This window comes from Thunnus albacares, chromosome 10 (assembly GCF_914725855.1).
Source record: "Thunnus albacares chromosome 10, fThuAlb1.1, whole genome shotgun sequence".
NCBI lineage: Eukaryota > Metazoa > Chordata > Actinopteri > Scombriformes > Scombridae > Thunnus > Thunnus albacares.
In genome coordinates, this window is record NC_058115.1 from 286,668 (window position 1) to 305,739 (window position 19,072).

The 19,072-nt window shown below is 40.4% G+C and overlaps 1 protein-coding gene across 3 annotated transcripts in view; it reads left to right on the top strand.

Annotated features, from left to right (window-relative positions):
* LOC122990569 (storkhead-box protein 2-like) overlaps positions 1 to 19,072 on the top strand; it is a 131,256-nt gene that overhangs the window by 42,896 nt on the left and 69,288 nt on the right. The gene's annotated exons all lie outside the window — the stretch shown is intronic.

A 19,072-nucleotide genomic window follows, 5' to 3' on the forward strand; every position in this document is an offset into this window, starting at 1 on the left:
GGCTGGGCGAGCAGTTAGATACCGATGGATAGGAAGTGACTGGACTGCATGAATTGCAGAAGGAGGAAAAAAAAGTCAGGAAGTCACAGAAATCAAAAACAATGATAGATCTTTATGCATAACTGTGGCTTCACGTTGGATACTGACCTGTCTCTGTGCACTGGTGATGCTTGTTCTGGGATTTGGTTTGGAACTGTGGGTCCAGGTCCGGCTCTCTGATGGACAGGAGGAGGTTTTGGAGGCAGCCAATGAAAGAGACACGATATCACTCTAATTCAAGCAGGGAGAATGGCCACTCACAACTTTTGTGGCAGACTTCAAACAGGTGAGAGATAGTGTTATAGAAATCTTGAGCTCATCGATTCAGAAAACTCCAGGAGATATGGATGTCTTATGTCTAGATTTATTGACAAACAAACAATTTATTGACCAAGGAGATAGCAGTTACAATTCAAAGGGCCAGTGTCGACCCAGTGAAATACCACAGCAAACCTGAAGGATGCGTAGAGCAAAACTCTTGAGAGACTCAGCAGCCACACATTTCTCCATTCTCTGCTTCTCTATTTAGCGTCATCAGGTTAGGCAAACCAATTGTTGTTAACTTTGGAGCTAACCCCCTTTTCTTTGTCCTGAGAAGCTGCAGCATTTATTAACCGATACATTCACTGCCATATCGACAACTTACTGCTAACCTTTTCCTCTCCACCACTTGCATTCACCGTCACTTTTCTGCTGCTTGCTCTCTCACACTGGCTTCGCACACACATTACACACTGCCCTATTCGTTAAAAGGAGCTACACTACCAAGAGTTTCTCAAGCAATGACACAGAGGTTGACTCGAATGAATGGATATTTGGTGTTATTTTTGGCATTAGAAAAAAATATCTTTTTGACCTCGGGGTTCTCGTTGGCCTGGGAAATACTCATTATATGAATAGATCAATCAATAAATCAATCAATTTTTATTTATATAGTGCCAAATCACAACAAAAGTCATCTCAGGGCACTTTTCACATAGAGTAGGTAAAGACCGTACTCTTTAATTTACAGAGACCCAACAAATCTCCCATGAGCAAGCACTTGGCGACAGCGGTAAGGAAAAACTCCCCTTTAATGAGTAGAAACCTCAAGCAGAACCCGGCTCTTTGTGGGCAGCCATCTGCTTTGACCAGTTGGGTTGAGAGAGAGAAAGAAAGAGGGAAAGGGGGAGGGGGAGGGGGAGGAGGGGGACAGAATAACAACAATCATAACAATAACTATAACAGCAGCAATAGCAGTAGCAATAGCCAGGGAAGGATGCCAACAGGACTGTGAAGGACCGCGAAGGCTAGGCCTGCAACCCCGGATTTCCTGCGAGATGAGAAAGCACAAAAAACTCCGGGGAAGAAGCCAAGTTAGTGACATGCATTGATGTTACATGAATGCATACAGATTGGGAGGAGGAGTAGGGAGGAGCTCAGTGCATCATGGGAAGTCCCCCAGCAGTCTAGGCCTATAGCAGCATAACTAAGGGCTGATCCAAGGTGAGCCTGGTCGGCCCTCACTATAAGCTTTATCAAAAAGAAAAGTTTTAAGCCTACTCTTAAACATAGAGAGGGTGTCTGCACCCTGGACCGAATCTGGAAGATGGTTCCACAAGAGAGGAGCCTGACAGCTGAAGGTTCTGCCTCCATTCTACTTTTAAAGACTGTAGGAACCACCAGTAAGCCTGCGTTCTGGGAGCGCAGTGCTCTAGTAGGATAATACGGTACTATGAGGTGTTCAAGATATGATGGTGCCTGACCATTAAGGGCTTTGTAAGTTAGGAGAAAGATTTTAAATTCTATTCTAAATTTTACAGGAAGCCAATGCAGCGAAGCTAAAATGGGAGAAATGTGATCTCTTTTTCTAGTTTTTGTTAGTACACATGCAGCTGCATTCTGGACCAGGTGGAGAGTCTTTAGAGACTTGTTAGGGCAGCCTGATAATAAGGAATTGCAATAATCCAGCCTAAAAGTAACAAATGTGTGGACTTGTTTTTCTGCATCTTTTTGGGACAGGATGTGCCTGATTTTTGCGATATTACGTAAGTGAAAAAATTTGGAATTTTTGTGGGAATTAATGGACATATCCTGATCAAAGATAACTCCCAGATTTCGCCAGGGTAATGCCATCCAGAGTAGCTATATCATTAGATAATGTGTTTCTAAGGTGTTTATGGCCAAGCACAAGAACCTCAGTTTTATCTGAGTTTAGTAGTAGAAAATTGCAGGTCACCCAAGTCTTTATGTCCTTAAGGCATGCTTGGAGTTTGTTTAACTGATTGGTTTCATCTTGCTTCATTAATAAATATAATTGGGTATCATCTGTATAACAATGAAAATTTTTGTTTCCTAATGATATTACCTAAAGGAAGCATATACAATTACAACATACACAGTTATTACAAAGTTTTTAACAACTTTTGTTCAGCACAGTGTCATAAGTCATGTATTCAAGTTTGAAGCCAATACCATTAACGCCCTAGGAAGAAATAGCGTTTCTTGGGTGTCCAAAATTGGCGCAAAGTCATACTTTGATGGGCATATTGTGGACTTCCTGTTGGATTTAGGTCAGGGGTGTCAGCATATGATTTGTAGGTCTTGATGAGATGAATAATTGAGTTTTGGTTCAATCTCTCTACGACATGCCTACGGGCCGTGGCAGCCATATTAGATACATAGGTGGCACTATAGAGCGCATTTTGGCACTTTGGGGGATAATTTTTACATTTTATCAAATTTTTCACCAGACCTGATGTGCGTGCCAAATTTGGTTGAAGTGGTGTAATAATAAAGAAAGAAGAAGAAGAAGAAGAAAGAAACAAACGCACGAAATACACTAGGGTTTTCAGGCCCTAAATATATGTCAGGATTTACAGCTGTTTCTAAGGTGCATGTGTTTTGGGAGAAATCAGTGCCTGTTTAGGGCAGGAGGTGGTGAATTTTGCCTCTAATAGTTAGAATTTTATCATTAAAGAAGGTCATAAAGTCATTATTGTGAGAGCTATAGGAATACATGGATCAATAGAGTTATGACTCTTTGTCAGCCTGGCCAAAGCGCTGAAAAGGAACCTAGGGCTGTTTTCATTCTCTTTGATTAATGCTGAGTAATAGGCAGCTCTGGCATTACAGAGGGCCTTCCTATATGTTTTAAGACTATCTGAATGTATCTGACTATATGCCAGACTAAGTGAGATTCTTCCACCTTCGTGGAACGCCAAATCCTTTCAAATTTTCGTGGTATTTGCTCTAATTTGCCGGTTTGGGAGTTATACCATGGAACTCACCTTTTATGTTTTGTTATCTTCCTTTTTAAGGGGACGATGGAGTCGAGTGTTATTGGTAATGAGCCTGCAGCACTATCAACAAGATTATCAATTTGGGAGGGACTAAAGTTAACATAAGAGTCCTCTGTAGTATGAGACACGGCATTGAATTTAGTACTGATGGAATTACCTCCTTAAATTTAGCTACAGCACTATCAGATAGACATCTAGTGAAGACATTTTTGTCTAATGGTGTGTAATCCAGTAATGGGAATTCAAAAGTTATTAAGTAATGATCTGATAAAATAGGGTTTTGTGGAAAAAATATTAAATCTTCAATTTCAATCCCATAAATTAACAAGGTCGAGGGTATAGTTAAGACAGTGAGTGGGATTATTTACACACACATTATTTACAGAAGCCAATTGAGTCTAATACTGAGATAAACGCAGTGCTGAGACTGTCATTATCGACGTCCATATGAATATTAAAATCACCTACTAAAATTACTTTATCTGTACTAAGGACTAAGTTTGATAAAAACTCTGAGAATTCAGATAGGAATTCAGAGTACGGGCCAGGAGGATGGTACACTATAACAAATAGAACTGGCTGTTAAGTTTCCCAGGTTGGGTGAGAGATATTAAGAACAAGGCTTTCGTATGAGTTATAATTAAATTTAGGTCTAGGGTTGATGATTAGGCTTGAGTTGAAAAAGGCTGCAACTCCACCTCCTCGGCCAGTGTCTCACGGGATGTGAGTATTAATATGACTGGGGGGAGTGGATTCATTTAGGCTAACATATTCTTCATGACACAGCCAGGTTTCAGTAAGACAAAATAAATCAATAATGATCTGAGATTAAATCTTTTACTAATATGGCTTTAGATGACAGAGATCTAATGTTCAAGAGTCCACATTAGATAATATAACAATTAAGAATGAATAAAGTAATAATGTGGTGAATGTAGTCTGTATCTACTATGCCCTGGGGATATTGAGATAATCACTGGTTTCCTGCTAAGCACTTTGGTGCTCGTCGGTCCTCTGGGGAATTTTGGCGACTGTGGAGTCTCACCAAGGCTCAAGCTTGGCCAATTGAAACTACTCAGCAACGGTTTGTTTTGGTGTGTGGAAATCCCTTTTCTGGTTCTAGCACCCGCTAGCAGTGGCTTGCATTGCATGGACCCACATGGCTCTCTCCCTGCCCATTACAGCTGCTACTGCTGTCAACAGCACCTGGAATGGTCCTTTCCACCTAGGAGACAGACTTTGAGAGAGACTTGATTAATACAAAATCACAATCTGCAGTAACTGAATAGGCTCCTTTGAATGACATTATCTCAACCTTTCTGTTCGTACTAGTTCAGTTAGTAGTTAGTTAAATGCACAATATGTAATTTGCAATATGGAGTTTGTGAAGTAGCATGGGATCATGGGAGTTGTTGTCTTGTTAAACAACCACCTTCTCTGGGTTAGGATTATATCAGTGTTCATGGAACACACGTTATTTTCAGAGCATCTCTGTCTCAATTGAATCATTTTAAAATTTAAGACTGTCACTTTAGTTCTGTAATCATCATTGTTTTGGGCAATCTCTCTTGTTATAGTACACTGAAATCCTGGCACTATTACAAGTTATCTTTGCCACAAAGGCTGTCACTGTTTATTCCATGCAAAGTTAATTCCCTCCTTTTGGTCATATATCCCTGCACTATCCTCTCTCCTGGTTTACTGACCTGTCATTTAGAAGTCAACCAAAATAAAACAAGACGAAAGATTTGAAGTTTAAAAAGTTTAATGGAATGAAAAAAAGGAATGCAAATTGGATAGAGAAATCTCATTGATGTTCAATGTTTTAGAAAAAATTAAAAGAGAAATTTAAAACCTTCAGTTAATTAAAACTGTCAGTTGTTTATCTTTCAGTTAATTAGTCCATTTCGTAATCCTAATCCTTCCAAAGACAACTAAAAGAAAAGAAAAAAGAAGAATAAAAGAAAACAAAATCACCATTCAAAGAAGTACAAGTTTTATTTCTTTAATAATCTATCCACTACCACATATGGAGACTTATTATAGTGGCATTCATTTACCTAAATTTCTTTCGAGCAACTTTTTTGTTCTTTTGTGTCCAAACCATTGATTTATTCACCCTTTTCTTACATGTGTGGGCCCATGAGCAACATGTATCAGGACATGGAGGATAGGCGAGGAAAGAAATGCAATCGAATGTACACAAATTGGATTTGAGGGTTGTGAGGAGGTACCATGGAGGAAGAGGAAATAACAGCTAGCTGCAGAATCAGTCAACACATTTCCACGTGTCACAGGATCACAGGATTGCAACTTTATGTTTGCCTAGAATACATGCTCTTATAAGTGCACACAATTTAGCTGCTTGTGCCAAGGAACCATTAGGTAACGCTCAAGCTTCTGTCCCTACCTGTCATTCACTACAGTATAGCCAGCAAGGTGTTTGTCAGGTGGTCTACATACTGAACCAACAGTGTAGAGAATCAGATCAGAATTAAAGCTGCAAGCAGCGTTGAATGGGCCTTTGCGCCTTTGCGCATGTTGGGCCACGGTGCAGTCGAAGGGCTTCTGTCACGGGCATGTAGATGTCTTCAAACCTGGGCTGTTTTCAGACAGTGCAAGAAGGAGATAAACATCACTTCCTTTGTCCACTATTTTGCCCGCTGCTGGGGCTGCTTTGCTGCAATTTCGTAGGGGGCGCTATTCAGCCAGTTTGCATCACTGATGGAATATTGTCATGTACACGCGTTCAGGCCCGGAGTCTTATCAACCATGTAAAGTTTGGTGCAGATTGGAGCATTTACAATAAAGTTATAGCAACTTCCTCATGGCGAAACATCAAATCTCAACAGTGTGAGGATGAGAAATAGCTGCCTTGCTCACACCTGTGTCATCAAAATCATGCAAGTTTTGCACCCATTCACTTGAATTTCAATTAGTAAATTGAAAACCCTTGATGAGTTTGTGTGTAAAACAAATTAATTTCCTAATTTTCATCAAGTCTATTTTTAGGAATGTAAAGACTTTTAAGTAGGGATGCACGACATGAGATTTCTGCCGATATCCGATATGCTGATATTTCCAACTCATTGTGGCCGATTGCAGATGCCGATATATGCACATAGGAGTTCAGACTGGACTGGAGTTCAGTAGCTCAGCATTAAAGTTCTTCCCTTATATAGGCTATAGTCTTTCTTGATCATTAGTACAATATATGATTGCATGTGTAATAGTCTCCTTGGCCAAGTGGAAAATATATGTGCATATATGAACATCAGCAACTGGCAAAAATGACAGTCAAAAAGTAATCATGTTAAAAAATCATGATCTCAATATTGAACAAAAATATTTGTGATTATGATTTTTGCCATAATTGAGCACCCCTAAAAACAACATAAATTTTGATTTACATACACACACACACACACACACACACACACACACAGAGTTTAAATATGTATGTGATGAATTGTTTTCTTTAAGAAACTGTTACTTGAACATTTTTCATTGTGCTCCTAAAGTTATATGTCTGCTCCTAATTTTTTTCATTTAGGAGCACATGTACTCCTTGAAAAAAAAGTAAGGATTGAACACTGCTGTCAGATGTGTAGAAACACTAAGTAACTGGAGTGTGGTGCAGTCCAAGGGCTTCTGTCACAGGCAGTAGATGTTTTCAGACCAGGGCTGATAGGTCTGACTTCACTCATCCCCCCCTCCCATTCTCTCTCTCCCTCTCAGCTGGAGAGAAGGATTTCAGAGCAGTCTTCTAGTGGAAATATCTTCATAGATCCCATGACTATGGCCAAATCCTACATTAAAAATAATATTTTAGTAGTAATTTTCGTTGCGAATCCATTGATACAGGTTTGAAAGTGGTCAGACTTATAGTTTAGACGTCAGACGCCCCAGTTTGGCACAAAGTCCATGCCCAGAGATTGCCTCCCCATTGGTTTACATTGTAAGGTGCAATGTGGCACTCCAGCTTTCGGGGCTTACAAAATCTAAACCGAAATCTATTACAAAGTTTTTTTTATAACTTTTGTTCAGCACAGTGTGATAAGTCATGTTTTAAAGTTTGAAGCCGATACCATCAACGCCGTAGGAGGAGATAGCTTTATTCAAGGTTCAAAATTGGCACAAAGTCATACTTCCATGGGTGAATTGTGGACTTCCTGTTGGATTTAGGTCAGGGTCATGCTCAAAAACTCACCAAATTTGGCACATACATCAGGTCTGGTGAAATATTTGATAAAATGTAAAAATTAACCCCCAAATTGCCAAAATGTGCTCGAGAGCGCCACCTATGTATCTAAAATGGCCACCACGGCCCGTAGGAATGTCGTAGAGGGATCGAACCAAAACTCAGTTATTCGTCTCATCAAGACCTATAAATCATAAATCATGAAAGTATGACTTTGCGCCAATTTTGGACCTTCAATAAACGCTATCTCCTCCTAGGGCGTTAATGGTATCGGCTTCAAACTTAAATACATGACTTATCACAAAGTTATTAAAAACTTTGTAATAACTTGAATGATTTAGATCTAGTAAGCCCTGAAAGTTGGAGTGCGACATCACACCTTATAATGTAAACCAATGGGGAGGCAATCTCTGGGCATGGACTTTGTGCCAAACTGGGGCGTCTGGCGTGTAAATTATAAGTCCGACCACTTTAAAACCTGTATCAATGGATTCGCAACGAAAATTCCTACAAAAAAATGTGATTTTTAATGTACGATTTGGCCAAAGTCATGGAATTTATGAGGATATTTCACAAGAAGAATACTCTGAAATCCTTCTCTCCAGCTGAGAGGGGGAAAGAGAGAATGGTAGAGGGGGGGGGGGGCTGGGTAAAGTCAGACCTGTCAGCCCAGGTCTGAAAACATCTACATGCCTGTGACAGAAGCCCTTGGACTGCGCCACACTCCAGTTACTTAGTGTTTCTACACATCTTACAGCAGTGTTCAACCCTTACTTTTTTTTCAAGGAGTACATGTGCTCCTAAATGAAAAAAATTAGGAGCAGACATATAACTTTAGGAGCACACTGAAAAATGTTTCTTAAAGAAAACAATTCATTACATACATATTTACAATTTATCACATACATATTTAAACTATGTGTGTGTGTATAAATCACAATTTATGTTGTTTTTAGGGGTGCTCGATTATGGCAAAAATCATAATCATGATTATCTTGTTCAATATTGGATCACAATTATTTAACACAATTACTTTTTGACTGTCATTTTTGCCAGTTGCTGATGTTCATATAAGCACATATTTTTTCCCACTTGGCTGAGGAGACTATTACACATGCAATCATATATTGTACTAATGATCAAGAAAGACTATAGCCTATATGAGGGAAGAACTTTAATGCTGAGATACTGAACTTCAGTCTTCCTAAGTTCTTCCTTCATATATTGTCTTCCTTGATCATAGTATAATCTATGCTTGCATGCATAATAGCCTCCTCAGCCAGCTGGTAAAAATATGTGCATATATCGGTATCGGCATCGGCAATCGGCCACAATGAGTTGGAAATATCAGCATATCGGATATTGGCAAAAATCCAATGTCGTGCATCCCTAGTTAAAAGTCTTTACTTTCCTAAAAATAGACTTGATGAAAATTAGGAAATTAATTTGTTTTACACACAAACTCATCAAGGGTTTTCAATTTACTAATTGAAATTCAAGTGAATGGGTGCAAAACTTGCATGATTTTGATGACACAGGTGTGAGCAAGGCAGCCATGTCTCACCCTGCAGAAAATTCTCATCCTCACACTGTTGAGATTTGATATTTCGCCATGACAGAGGAAGTTGCTATAACTTTATTTTTAATGCTCCAGTCTGCACCAAACTTTACATGTTTGATAAGACTCCCAGCCTGAACGCATGTACATGACAATATTCCATCAGTGATGCAAACTGGCTGAATAGCACCCCCTACGAAATTTCAGTAAAGCAGCCACAACAGCGGGCAAAATACGACGTGTGCAAGGGTGCGAAGGCCCGTTCAACACTGCTTGCAGCTTTAAGTTTGTAGGAAATTTTGTCACGAATCCATTGATACAGGTTTCAAAGTGGTCAGACTTATAGTTTAGACATCAGAACCATTTGTTTGACACAAAGTCAAGAGATAGCGTTTCTTGAGGGTCCAAAATTGGCGCAAAGTCATACTTTCATGGGTGAATTGCGGACTTCCTGTTGGATTTAGGTCAGGGGTGTCAGCATATGATTTGTAGGTCTTGATGAGACGAATAATTGAGTTTTAGTTTGATCTCTCTACGACATTCCTACAGGCCATGGCAGCCATATTAGATACATAGGTGGTGCTCTCAAGCACACTTTGGCACTTTGGGGTTTAATTTTTACATTTTATCAAATTTTTCACCAGATCTGATATGTGTGCCAAATTTGGTGAGTTTTTGAGCATGTTTAGGGGGTCAAATTAAGGGTTGAATTAGCGTAATAATAAAGAAAGAATTAAAGCTGCAAGCAGCGTTGAATGGGCCCTGGCGCCTTTGCGCATGTCAGGCTGTGGCGCAGTTGAAGGGTTTCTGTCATGGGCATGTAGATGTCTTCAGACCTGGGCTGTTTTCAGACAGTCCAAGAAGGAGATAAACATCACTTCCTTTGTCCACTATCTTACCCGCTGCTGGGGCTGCTTTGCTGCGAATTCGTGAGGTGCGCTATTCAGCCAGTTTGATTGCACTTCTAAGTGGCGTACGTTTAAATGTACATTACGTTACGAGTACTTGCTGGACAAAGACCTGTAACGTTAGTTTTTCACTGTTATCTAACATTGCATGAAGGAGTTAAATATCATTTCCTGAGTCCACTATATGGTGCGAGAAAACACCCATTAAGTGAACATCATCTCGCTGTATATCAACCGTAGAGCACACCTTGAAAATTTCATGTGAATCAGATGTTTGTCATTTAAGGCTGAGACCTGTGTCATCAAAATTGTGCAAGTTTTGAGCCCGATCATGTGAATTTCAATTAGTAAATTGAAAAGTCTTGATGAGTTTCTGTGTAAAACAAATTAATTTCCTATATTTTATCGTCTATTTTTAGAAAAGTAAACACTTTTAACCCACATGATCTGGTCAAAGTTTGATTGAAATGTGTACTGTCACTGGGCTCTTCAGTGTGAGTATTTCACTCACATTTGCCCCTAAAAATAGATATGTGTGAAGTGGAGAAATAATTTACTCACACACTGTGCGACTACAAATTACAACCATAACACTATATGAAATGCTAGAGGGATTTAAAGTTGAAACAACGGATACAGAAAGTGGTGACGTTCCTAAGGCTAGCGGAGCGTAAGCTGCAGCATGACCGGAAAGAAGCACAACCAGTTAGCCTCCACTCGGCTCTCAGCTAGACCCGGCTCTCTGTTTGGATGCAACCAGACCACCGACCCCCGGTTTGTTATTCAGGTTAAAGTGGGAAAAACCAGCGGGTCTGTCAGCCAGCTGAGTGAAGTGAAATCTGCGGAAGAAACACCAGGACCATCATAGAGAAACAGTCCATAGAGGAGGATTGAACACTGCTGTCAGATGTGAAGAAACACTAAGTAACTGGAGTGTGGCGCAGTCCAAGGGCTTCTGTCACAGGCATGTAGATGTTTTCAGACCTGGGCTGACAGGTCTGACTTTACCCATCCCCCCCCTACCATTCTCTCTCTCTCCCTCTCAGCTGGAGAGAAGGATTTCAGAGTACTCTTCTTGTGAAATATCCTCATAAATCCCATGACTTTGGCCAAATCGTACATTAAAAATCACATTTTTTGTAGGAATTTTCGTTGCGAATCCATTGATACAGGTTTGAAAGTGGTCGGACTTATAGTTTAGACGTCAGATGACCCAGTTTGGCACAAAGTCCATGCCCAGAGATTGCCTCCCCATTGGTTTACATTGTAAGGTGTGATGTCGCACTCCAACTTTCAGGGCTTACTAGATCTAAACCGTTTGAGTTATTACAAAGTTTTTAATAACTTTTGTTCAGCACAGTGTGATAAGTCATGTATTAAAGTTTGAAGCCAATACCATTAACGCCCTAGGAGGAGATAGCGTTTATTGAAGGTCCAAAATTGGTGCAAAGTCATACTTTCATGGGTGAATTGCTGACTTCCTGTTGGATTTAGGTCAGGGGTGTTGTTCAGCTGCACAGATAGGGAATAGTTCGGCTGCCAGGATGTACCACTCTGTTTGGGGAAAAAAAACGTCTTTTTGGTTTATGCCGGCGGTTGGCAACCAGCGTATTAGGTGCATTACCGCTACCTTCTGCTCTGGAGTGTGGATCAGAGATTAAATCCTACACATTTATCCTGTCTGTCTCATAAACTCAAAGAAAATTCTAGTGCTCCACTCACTTGGCAGGTTAATTAAAGTTTTAATGCTGAGCTACTGAACTCCAGTCTTCCTAAATTCTTCCTTGATATATTGTGTTTCTTGATCATAGTATAATCTATGCTTGCATGCATAATAGCCTCCTCAGCCAGCTGGTAAAAATATGTGCATATATCGGCATCGGCAATCGGCCACAATGAGTTGGAAATATCAGCATATCGGATATTGGCAAAAATCCAATGTCGTGCATCCTTAGTTAAAAGTCTTTACTTTCCTAAAAATAGACTTGATGAAAATTAGGAAATTAATTTGTTTTACACACAAACTCATCAAGGGTTTTCAATTCACTAATTGAAATTCAAGTGAATGGGCGCAAAACTTGCATGATTTTGATGACACAGGTGTGAGCAAGGCAGCAATGTCTCTCCCTGCAGAAAATTCTCATCCTCACACTGTTGAGATTTGATATTTCGCCATGACAGAGGAAGTTGCTATAACTTTATTGTAAATGCTCCAATCTGCACCAAACTTTACATGTTTGATAAGACTCCCGGCCTGAACACAGGTACATGACAATATTCCATCAGTGATGCAAACTGGCTGAATAGCTGCTTTACTGAAATTTCAGTAAAGCAGCCACAACAGTGGGCAAAATAGTGGACAAAGGAAGCGATGTTTATCTCCTTCTTGAACTGTCTGAAAACAGCCTGGGTCTGAAGACATCTACATGCCCGTCACAGAAGCCCTTCGATTGCGCCGCGGCCTGACGTGTGCAGAGGCGCGAGGGCCCGTTCAACACTGCTTGCAGCTTTAATTACATATTGTCGCCTGCAACAAATCTGGTCTTACAGACATACTTGTCTCAATAGTAACAAGGCAATCATGCTTATTTTCTGCCTCAATCAAAGGAAGGAGAGTGGCTGTATTTAAAGAGGTGAGCATTTCAAAGATGTGGGGCCTGGAAAGAATGATCACCTCCTATCCTAAGCAACATGCTGCTGTCATATGCTGAATAGCAGAGCATCTTAAAAAGGTCAAATGAATCCCTAAAGTATGGTTTACATTTTCCATTACCCTGTTATTTGCAAGTGCTTTCATCATTTAAAGTGTTAATTATAACAGAACCCCCCACCCCCCCACCCCACCCTACCACCCTCCACACACACACACACACACACACACACACACACACACACACACACACACACACACACACACACAATGTTAATAGTGAATGAGGAACATGCACCACACAGTCCTGACCTAGTACAATGGGAGAGGATTTCTTAATCATGGTGGCAACTGAAGTTACTTATCTAAAACAACCTGGCGTGCCAAGGACCACAGGCAAAAGCCAAGATGACTAATACGCAATAGGCTGGCCATGAGACACATGTTTCTGTACCAGGATGCCTGTAGCACAGCCATCCCTCTCATGTACATGCTGGTGAATCATCTGAAGACAATCCAGCAGGTCCCAGGCTTGGTCTCCAGAGAGTGTATGTTTCAATTAATGGAAAGCTTTGTACATTTCCTCAGTCCATAGTACAGTTGAAGGAGCAGATTGGACTGTGGCTGCTGAGTCCATAGCAGCATACTCATAAATCCGGTTTCTGCAGTAGTTTGCCATCCCCAAAAATGAGAGCATCTCTTTCTTAGTTTTGGAAGGAAGACATGTTGTTCAAAAGTTTCACCCTCTCTGATGAGAGGAGGCGCTGTCCATTCTTTAGAACATGTCCCAAGTATGTCACTTCTGGTAGACAAAACTGCAGCTTCGCCAATGAGGCCTTGCAACCTCACTCAGTCAAGTCTTTGCAGGAGCAAGATGGAGTCAGAACGACAAGCCTTCCCAATGGAGAAGCTATCAGTAGGTCATCAGCATGTTGGAGAAGGCACCTGGAGCACTTTCAGATCTCGTTCTGCTGCTGTTGCCTACACAGTTTGACTCTCTACAGATCCCAGTTGGATCTCAGGTGGCATTCACTACACCCCATGGTTCTCCCTTCCCAATTCAGAGCCATCTCGAGGCTCTTTCCACTGCCTCTGTGATGTTCCTGATGGCTCTCCTCCTCCTAATGCCCAGTGCACTCAAGGCTTTGTAGAGTGACTGCCCCGCAAAACCTCTGCAGCCAGCCTCAATGGGCATACACCTTGCCTTCCAGCCCTGCTTGCAGCAGTCGACGACCAGCTCTTTATACTATGTTTATACTCCTCTTCTTCTCATGGGCCTTGTCCAGACAGTCCTCCCACAGCACTGTCAGCTCCAACAAGACAATGTTCTTGGTTCTCTCTTCTTGAGCACCAGTGACCTTGATTTTCCAGGCTTGAACCATGTCCTTGCCCATCCAATCAGTTTCTCCAGCCCTTGCAGGATCCATCGGCTACCTGGCACTGACTCGGTGGTGACAGTCAGGTCATCCATGAAGACCCTGATTGGTGGTTTGTGCATCCCTAATTTAGTCCGAGGGCCCCGGCACTCTGGTTCCATAGACTTCACAATCATGTTCATCACCAAAGCGAAGGGAGTCACAGAGATGATCAGCCCTTGATGATTCCAACCTTCAGCCTGTGCCATTCTGATGTTATGATCCTGCTGAGACTCTCATCCTGAACTGGTTGTAGTAGTCCAGATCTGACACTTGGCCTGGCACATGATGCTTGGCCATGGTTGACTGGACCAGCTTGTGCGGGATTGAGCTGTAGGCATTGGCCAGGTCAAGCCAGAGAATAGTCAGGTCTCCCTTGTTCTCCCAGGCTTCCCTGATGAGCTGGGTCACACCCTTGCACTCCAGGTACACCTCCCTTCTGCACTGAAGTGTCTATGTAGCCACTGTTGGAGAGGAAGTCAGTCAGCCAGTGTGTGGCACAATTGTACCACAATGTTATTGATGGCTTGCAAATCCTGTACATATCACTTGGTGAGGCAGAGCAGACTTTACCAATAACACATGGTTCTTATGTTTAGCCCATAAAATGGCAGGAACCTCAGTTTTAATGGTAAAGTTGCACATCAGCCAACACAGTGGACTCTAGTGTGTCATCCCGTACACTGCCATCCATTGGCCAGCCTTGCAAGTGCAATACAAATTTCTCAAAACCATAGACTGTAAAAGCTCAAAACCAAGATGGCTGCCTGCCAGCCGAAAATGCTCTACAGCTCAGGAATATCTTGCCAATCCTTCTATAGTAATAGACCCTTGCAGGTAAATAAAATTTTGTGACATCAAGTAACAGTTGGACAAACTCCTTGAAAAATGCGTGTTTAAAAAAAAAAAGTTCAGATATTTTTTTTCATGCCTAAAGAGGAATAAAAACACCTTGGAAAAAAATCCTGACTGAGGTTATCATAATTCATGCATGAAAGGGTTAAAGAGAAGTCTTTTGTCATTATCATGCATGTTTATTGTGATAAGTGGCTGATTGAGAAAGTCAAAGCTCAGACTTAAACTTTCACTGTTCACTTGGGGGTGCTGATATCCCAGATTTTAGCTCTCCTAAGTGAACTATTTTGTTTTATTGTTTGGTTATTGGTCCTGGTTTCCGGGTGGTGCCCGATATTATCAATTCATATTAATAATTTCTTGATTTAATAATTAATAATCATCTGATAATTATTAATTATTACTAAGAACCAAATGCAACCCTGCCAAATCCAACACACACTATCAATGGTGGATTGTAAGAATTGAAATGTGTCTTCAGGAATGGATAGAAACAATCCATCTGGAGTACAATGTATGATAGCATTCAATATCCATACCAAATCTCACCCCTTCAGATTTATTGGGCTTTTATCAGAGATAAGGAAAGAATGCTGCACATCTGAACCTTCAATGGTTACAGTAGAACTTTTATGGTTCTGTCATAGGAATGCTGGTAACTCCTACTGTGGAAAAAGTTAGAAGTTGGTGTGCACACTTGTTCATCAGCTTTTACTGCTGTGATAGTGGAGCTACTGTGGTAGCTGCACTAGCAATCAAAAATATCAACCTCTAATGGCATAGTTGGATCTTCCACGAGACAAGTAGAAAGCCGAATTATTGCTGCTTTGTAATTTAGGTGCATTGATCCTGTCCCTCCATGGCTTCCCCAAGCCTGATTGTGTGAATGTTTCTTGTTCTCAGATATCCTCTTGGAAAAGAGATTTTAATCTCAATGAGGATGTCTGATTTAATAAAGATAAAAGAAAGTAAAAAAATGTGTCTCGTAATCATTTGCTATAAAAATCATGGTCAATGATAAGAGATCATAAACTCTGTTGTAAACCACACATCAGTCATGTTAAAAAATGTATAAATACACTGCATTATTGATATAAAACTAGACTGGACATTTGCTCATTTGCATCCCCCTGCTCTTAAACAGAATTTTTATATTTCCACATTATATTTCAATCCTTTAGAATTTGCTGTTTGTTTGTATTTTTTCTCCTCTTGAACTCTCCTAAACTATTTTTAATTGCACCCAACTATCCTTTCACAATGTGCCTCCCCTGCACCCAGTCTGAACGCTTTCAATGTTCCATGCAAAGCTTTTATTAAACGGATTCTCAACTTGTCATTCTCTCACACAAGAGACCAACCAGACATACAACTTTGCTTGTTCCTTTCTCTATCGTCCATAGGCTACATCGAATGAGCCATTGGCTTTCGTTTCTTTCATTACCACAATTTATCTTGTAGTCTCTGTATCTGTTTCACATCAACACACATTTTTATGATTGTAATACATCCAAATCACTAGTCATTAGTGTTGGGGAGGTTACTTTTGGAATGTAATAGGATACAGTTTGCTAGTTACTCTGTTACCAAATGTAATAGGTAGTATACCTATTTTAATCACTTTGTCAAAGAAATGTAACTTATTACATTTGATTCCTCTTTGATTGCTTTTCTAACAAATGTTTTAAATTGAGCAATAAAGCTAAAAAGTCCTACAGGCATAAATTTACACCAGGCAGTGTAAACTTCACAACAGCCATCAACACTTATTACTGTCAGACTTTCATTAAATGTCCTTCAGTATAACCAGTATTAAGATTGGAATGTTTGGATTTAACATTTATAATTAGAATTACATTTATATCGTAATTTCATTATGCAACGCCACTACATGTAACTAGTTGCTCACCCATGTTAGTCATGACGTTGCTGCTATCCTGAATCCAGTGTCAGCTTTTTCCTTTCTCTTTTCTGTCAACCTCTTTTCTGTCTCTCAACCTCTGAATCCTGCTGCTGTGCTGTGTACATGTCATCCTTCCCACAGCTCCACCCCCCCAAGACCAGGGTCTCTGATTTCACATCAGCATTTTTACACAATTTTTCTTACTATTTTACCCATTACTACTATCACAATTGTATAACTTCTACAATGTGTATTTCTTACATTATATATTTTATAATGTTTTTACTGCTTTATTTTAACGAGAGGAAAAAGATACTTTTTTGCGCTGTTCTTATCTCTAGGTCTGCTGCTACACTCTCAGACTCACACTACACTAACTTTTATGCTGATTTTATTCTCTTTGGAGATTAACCATCTCTTGATGAATTATTCTTTGATTCAGGGTTTCTCTGCTGTGGACTGATTGTTTACCCATTTTGCAATAGTCACAGTAGGCATTAGACACACATCATGCAGACTAAACATGCAAACACATACATAGAAACAATACCAGTGAATCATGTTACTGCATCCAAAATCTCCACTCTTCTTCCTTTTTTACTTCAGCGGTGGCAAGTTGAGACCTAATAAGCAAAAACTCAAAGTATTTCACCTTGTGTACACAATCTATAAATTGGTGCCTAGGTCTCTGAAGCCATAAGCATACCAAAACCTTTCTTTTCCCAACGGACACAGATTCACCAGCAGTCCTATTTCACTGAAATAAGCCTCTTTCAGCTTACCACAGAATGTCTTCCCATGGGTTTAACCTAACTGTGGGTCTCACCTGTGTCGGGCACAACCCCACACCATGTGTGGCACTGTGGTTCAAAAACACACCACAGTCTTTTTTCTCAAATCTACCAACCACTGACTTTAGCACTTATTAAAACACATTGGGCTCTATCTTACGCCTGGCGCAAAGCGGTGCCAAGCACAACGCAAGTGTCTTTGTTAGTTTAAGACCGACGCAGTTGTCATTTTCCCGTCCAGCGCCCATGTTGTTTAAATAGAAAATGCACTTGTGTCCATGGGCATGGTGGTCTTAAAATGGAGTGTAGTCAGGCACATAGTTGGCGCATTGCTATCTTGAGGCAGCATATTTTGAAAAATACGTCATAATGCCTAGTCATAATATTTATCAGAATTAACTAATCGCAGTAATGACGGATAAAATTGTCTAATTATTTGACCAAATCGTGGCAATACATGTAGACAGACAGACAACAGCTGATCAGACTCAGATTGACTTTCCTGCTGCATCAATACATGAGGACATGAGGAACACATGAGGAAATAAATAAGGTGAAAACAATGATTAAACTAAAGAAGGAAAGAACTCTGGACAGCTTTTAGCTGCTGCCAGCAGCAGGATTAGCCCCTTGGAGAGCTGATCAAGTCCTGAGAACTGTGTTAATGATTCTTTACATGATTAAAATTAATGATTTAATTTTTGAACAATATTTAACAAAATATTCTTTAACATTTTTGAAAGTACAGTGATCAGGTTTCCATACTGTTACTCCATTACTGAACAAAACAGTTTTAAAGAAACCAAAGCTGTAATTTAAAAAATAAACCTTTTCAAAAACCAAACAAAAATACATTCGCAACAAATTAAATTAACAGTATCTTAAAGTGGTGGTCTGGGGATGGCCACGCTAGGGTCCAGAAGCAGCAAGGGCCAGTGTGCTCGTTATGGATCGTGCACTTTCACTTTGCGCACGATCAGATCCGTTTCCTCTGCAGAGAAGTGTTCCTTCTTACTACTTGGCAAATGTGCCATCATAATAGCAATCCGCCAAGGTGCAAGTGCACCTGGCTTTTCAAGGGAATGGGAGATGACACTCTGATTAGTTTATTGGATGTTACACCGAAAATACACCCATGATTAATTAGGAGGCTATGGACAACCCCTTTGAACCATACGCCTGGCACAGCAACCGTTTTTCCGCAATCAAAATAGCAAAAGTGGATTTGCACCATGTGCTTCAGACCGTGTGCTTTAGATTGTTAAAATAGGGCCCATTGAGTTAAACCATAATTATCTCACTTGATTCCTCTCTTTTCTGCTTAGTTTTAAACTCATCATTTTTGATTTGAACATTGACTGAAAGGTTTGTATGGCATATTTGGACACAAGCACATAACTTGAAGCCTGACAAGATGGATTCTCGTGTGATCTTGTGATGTCGCCAATCTAGCTGCCTTGCAAGGTAAGCA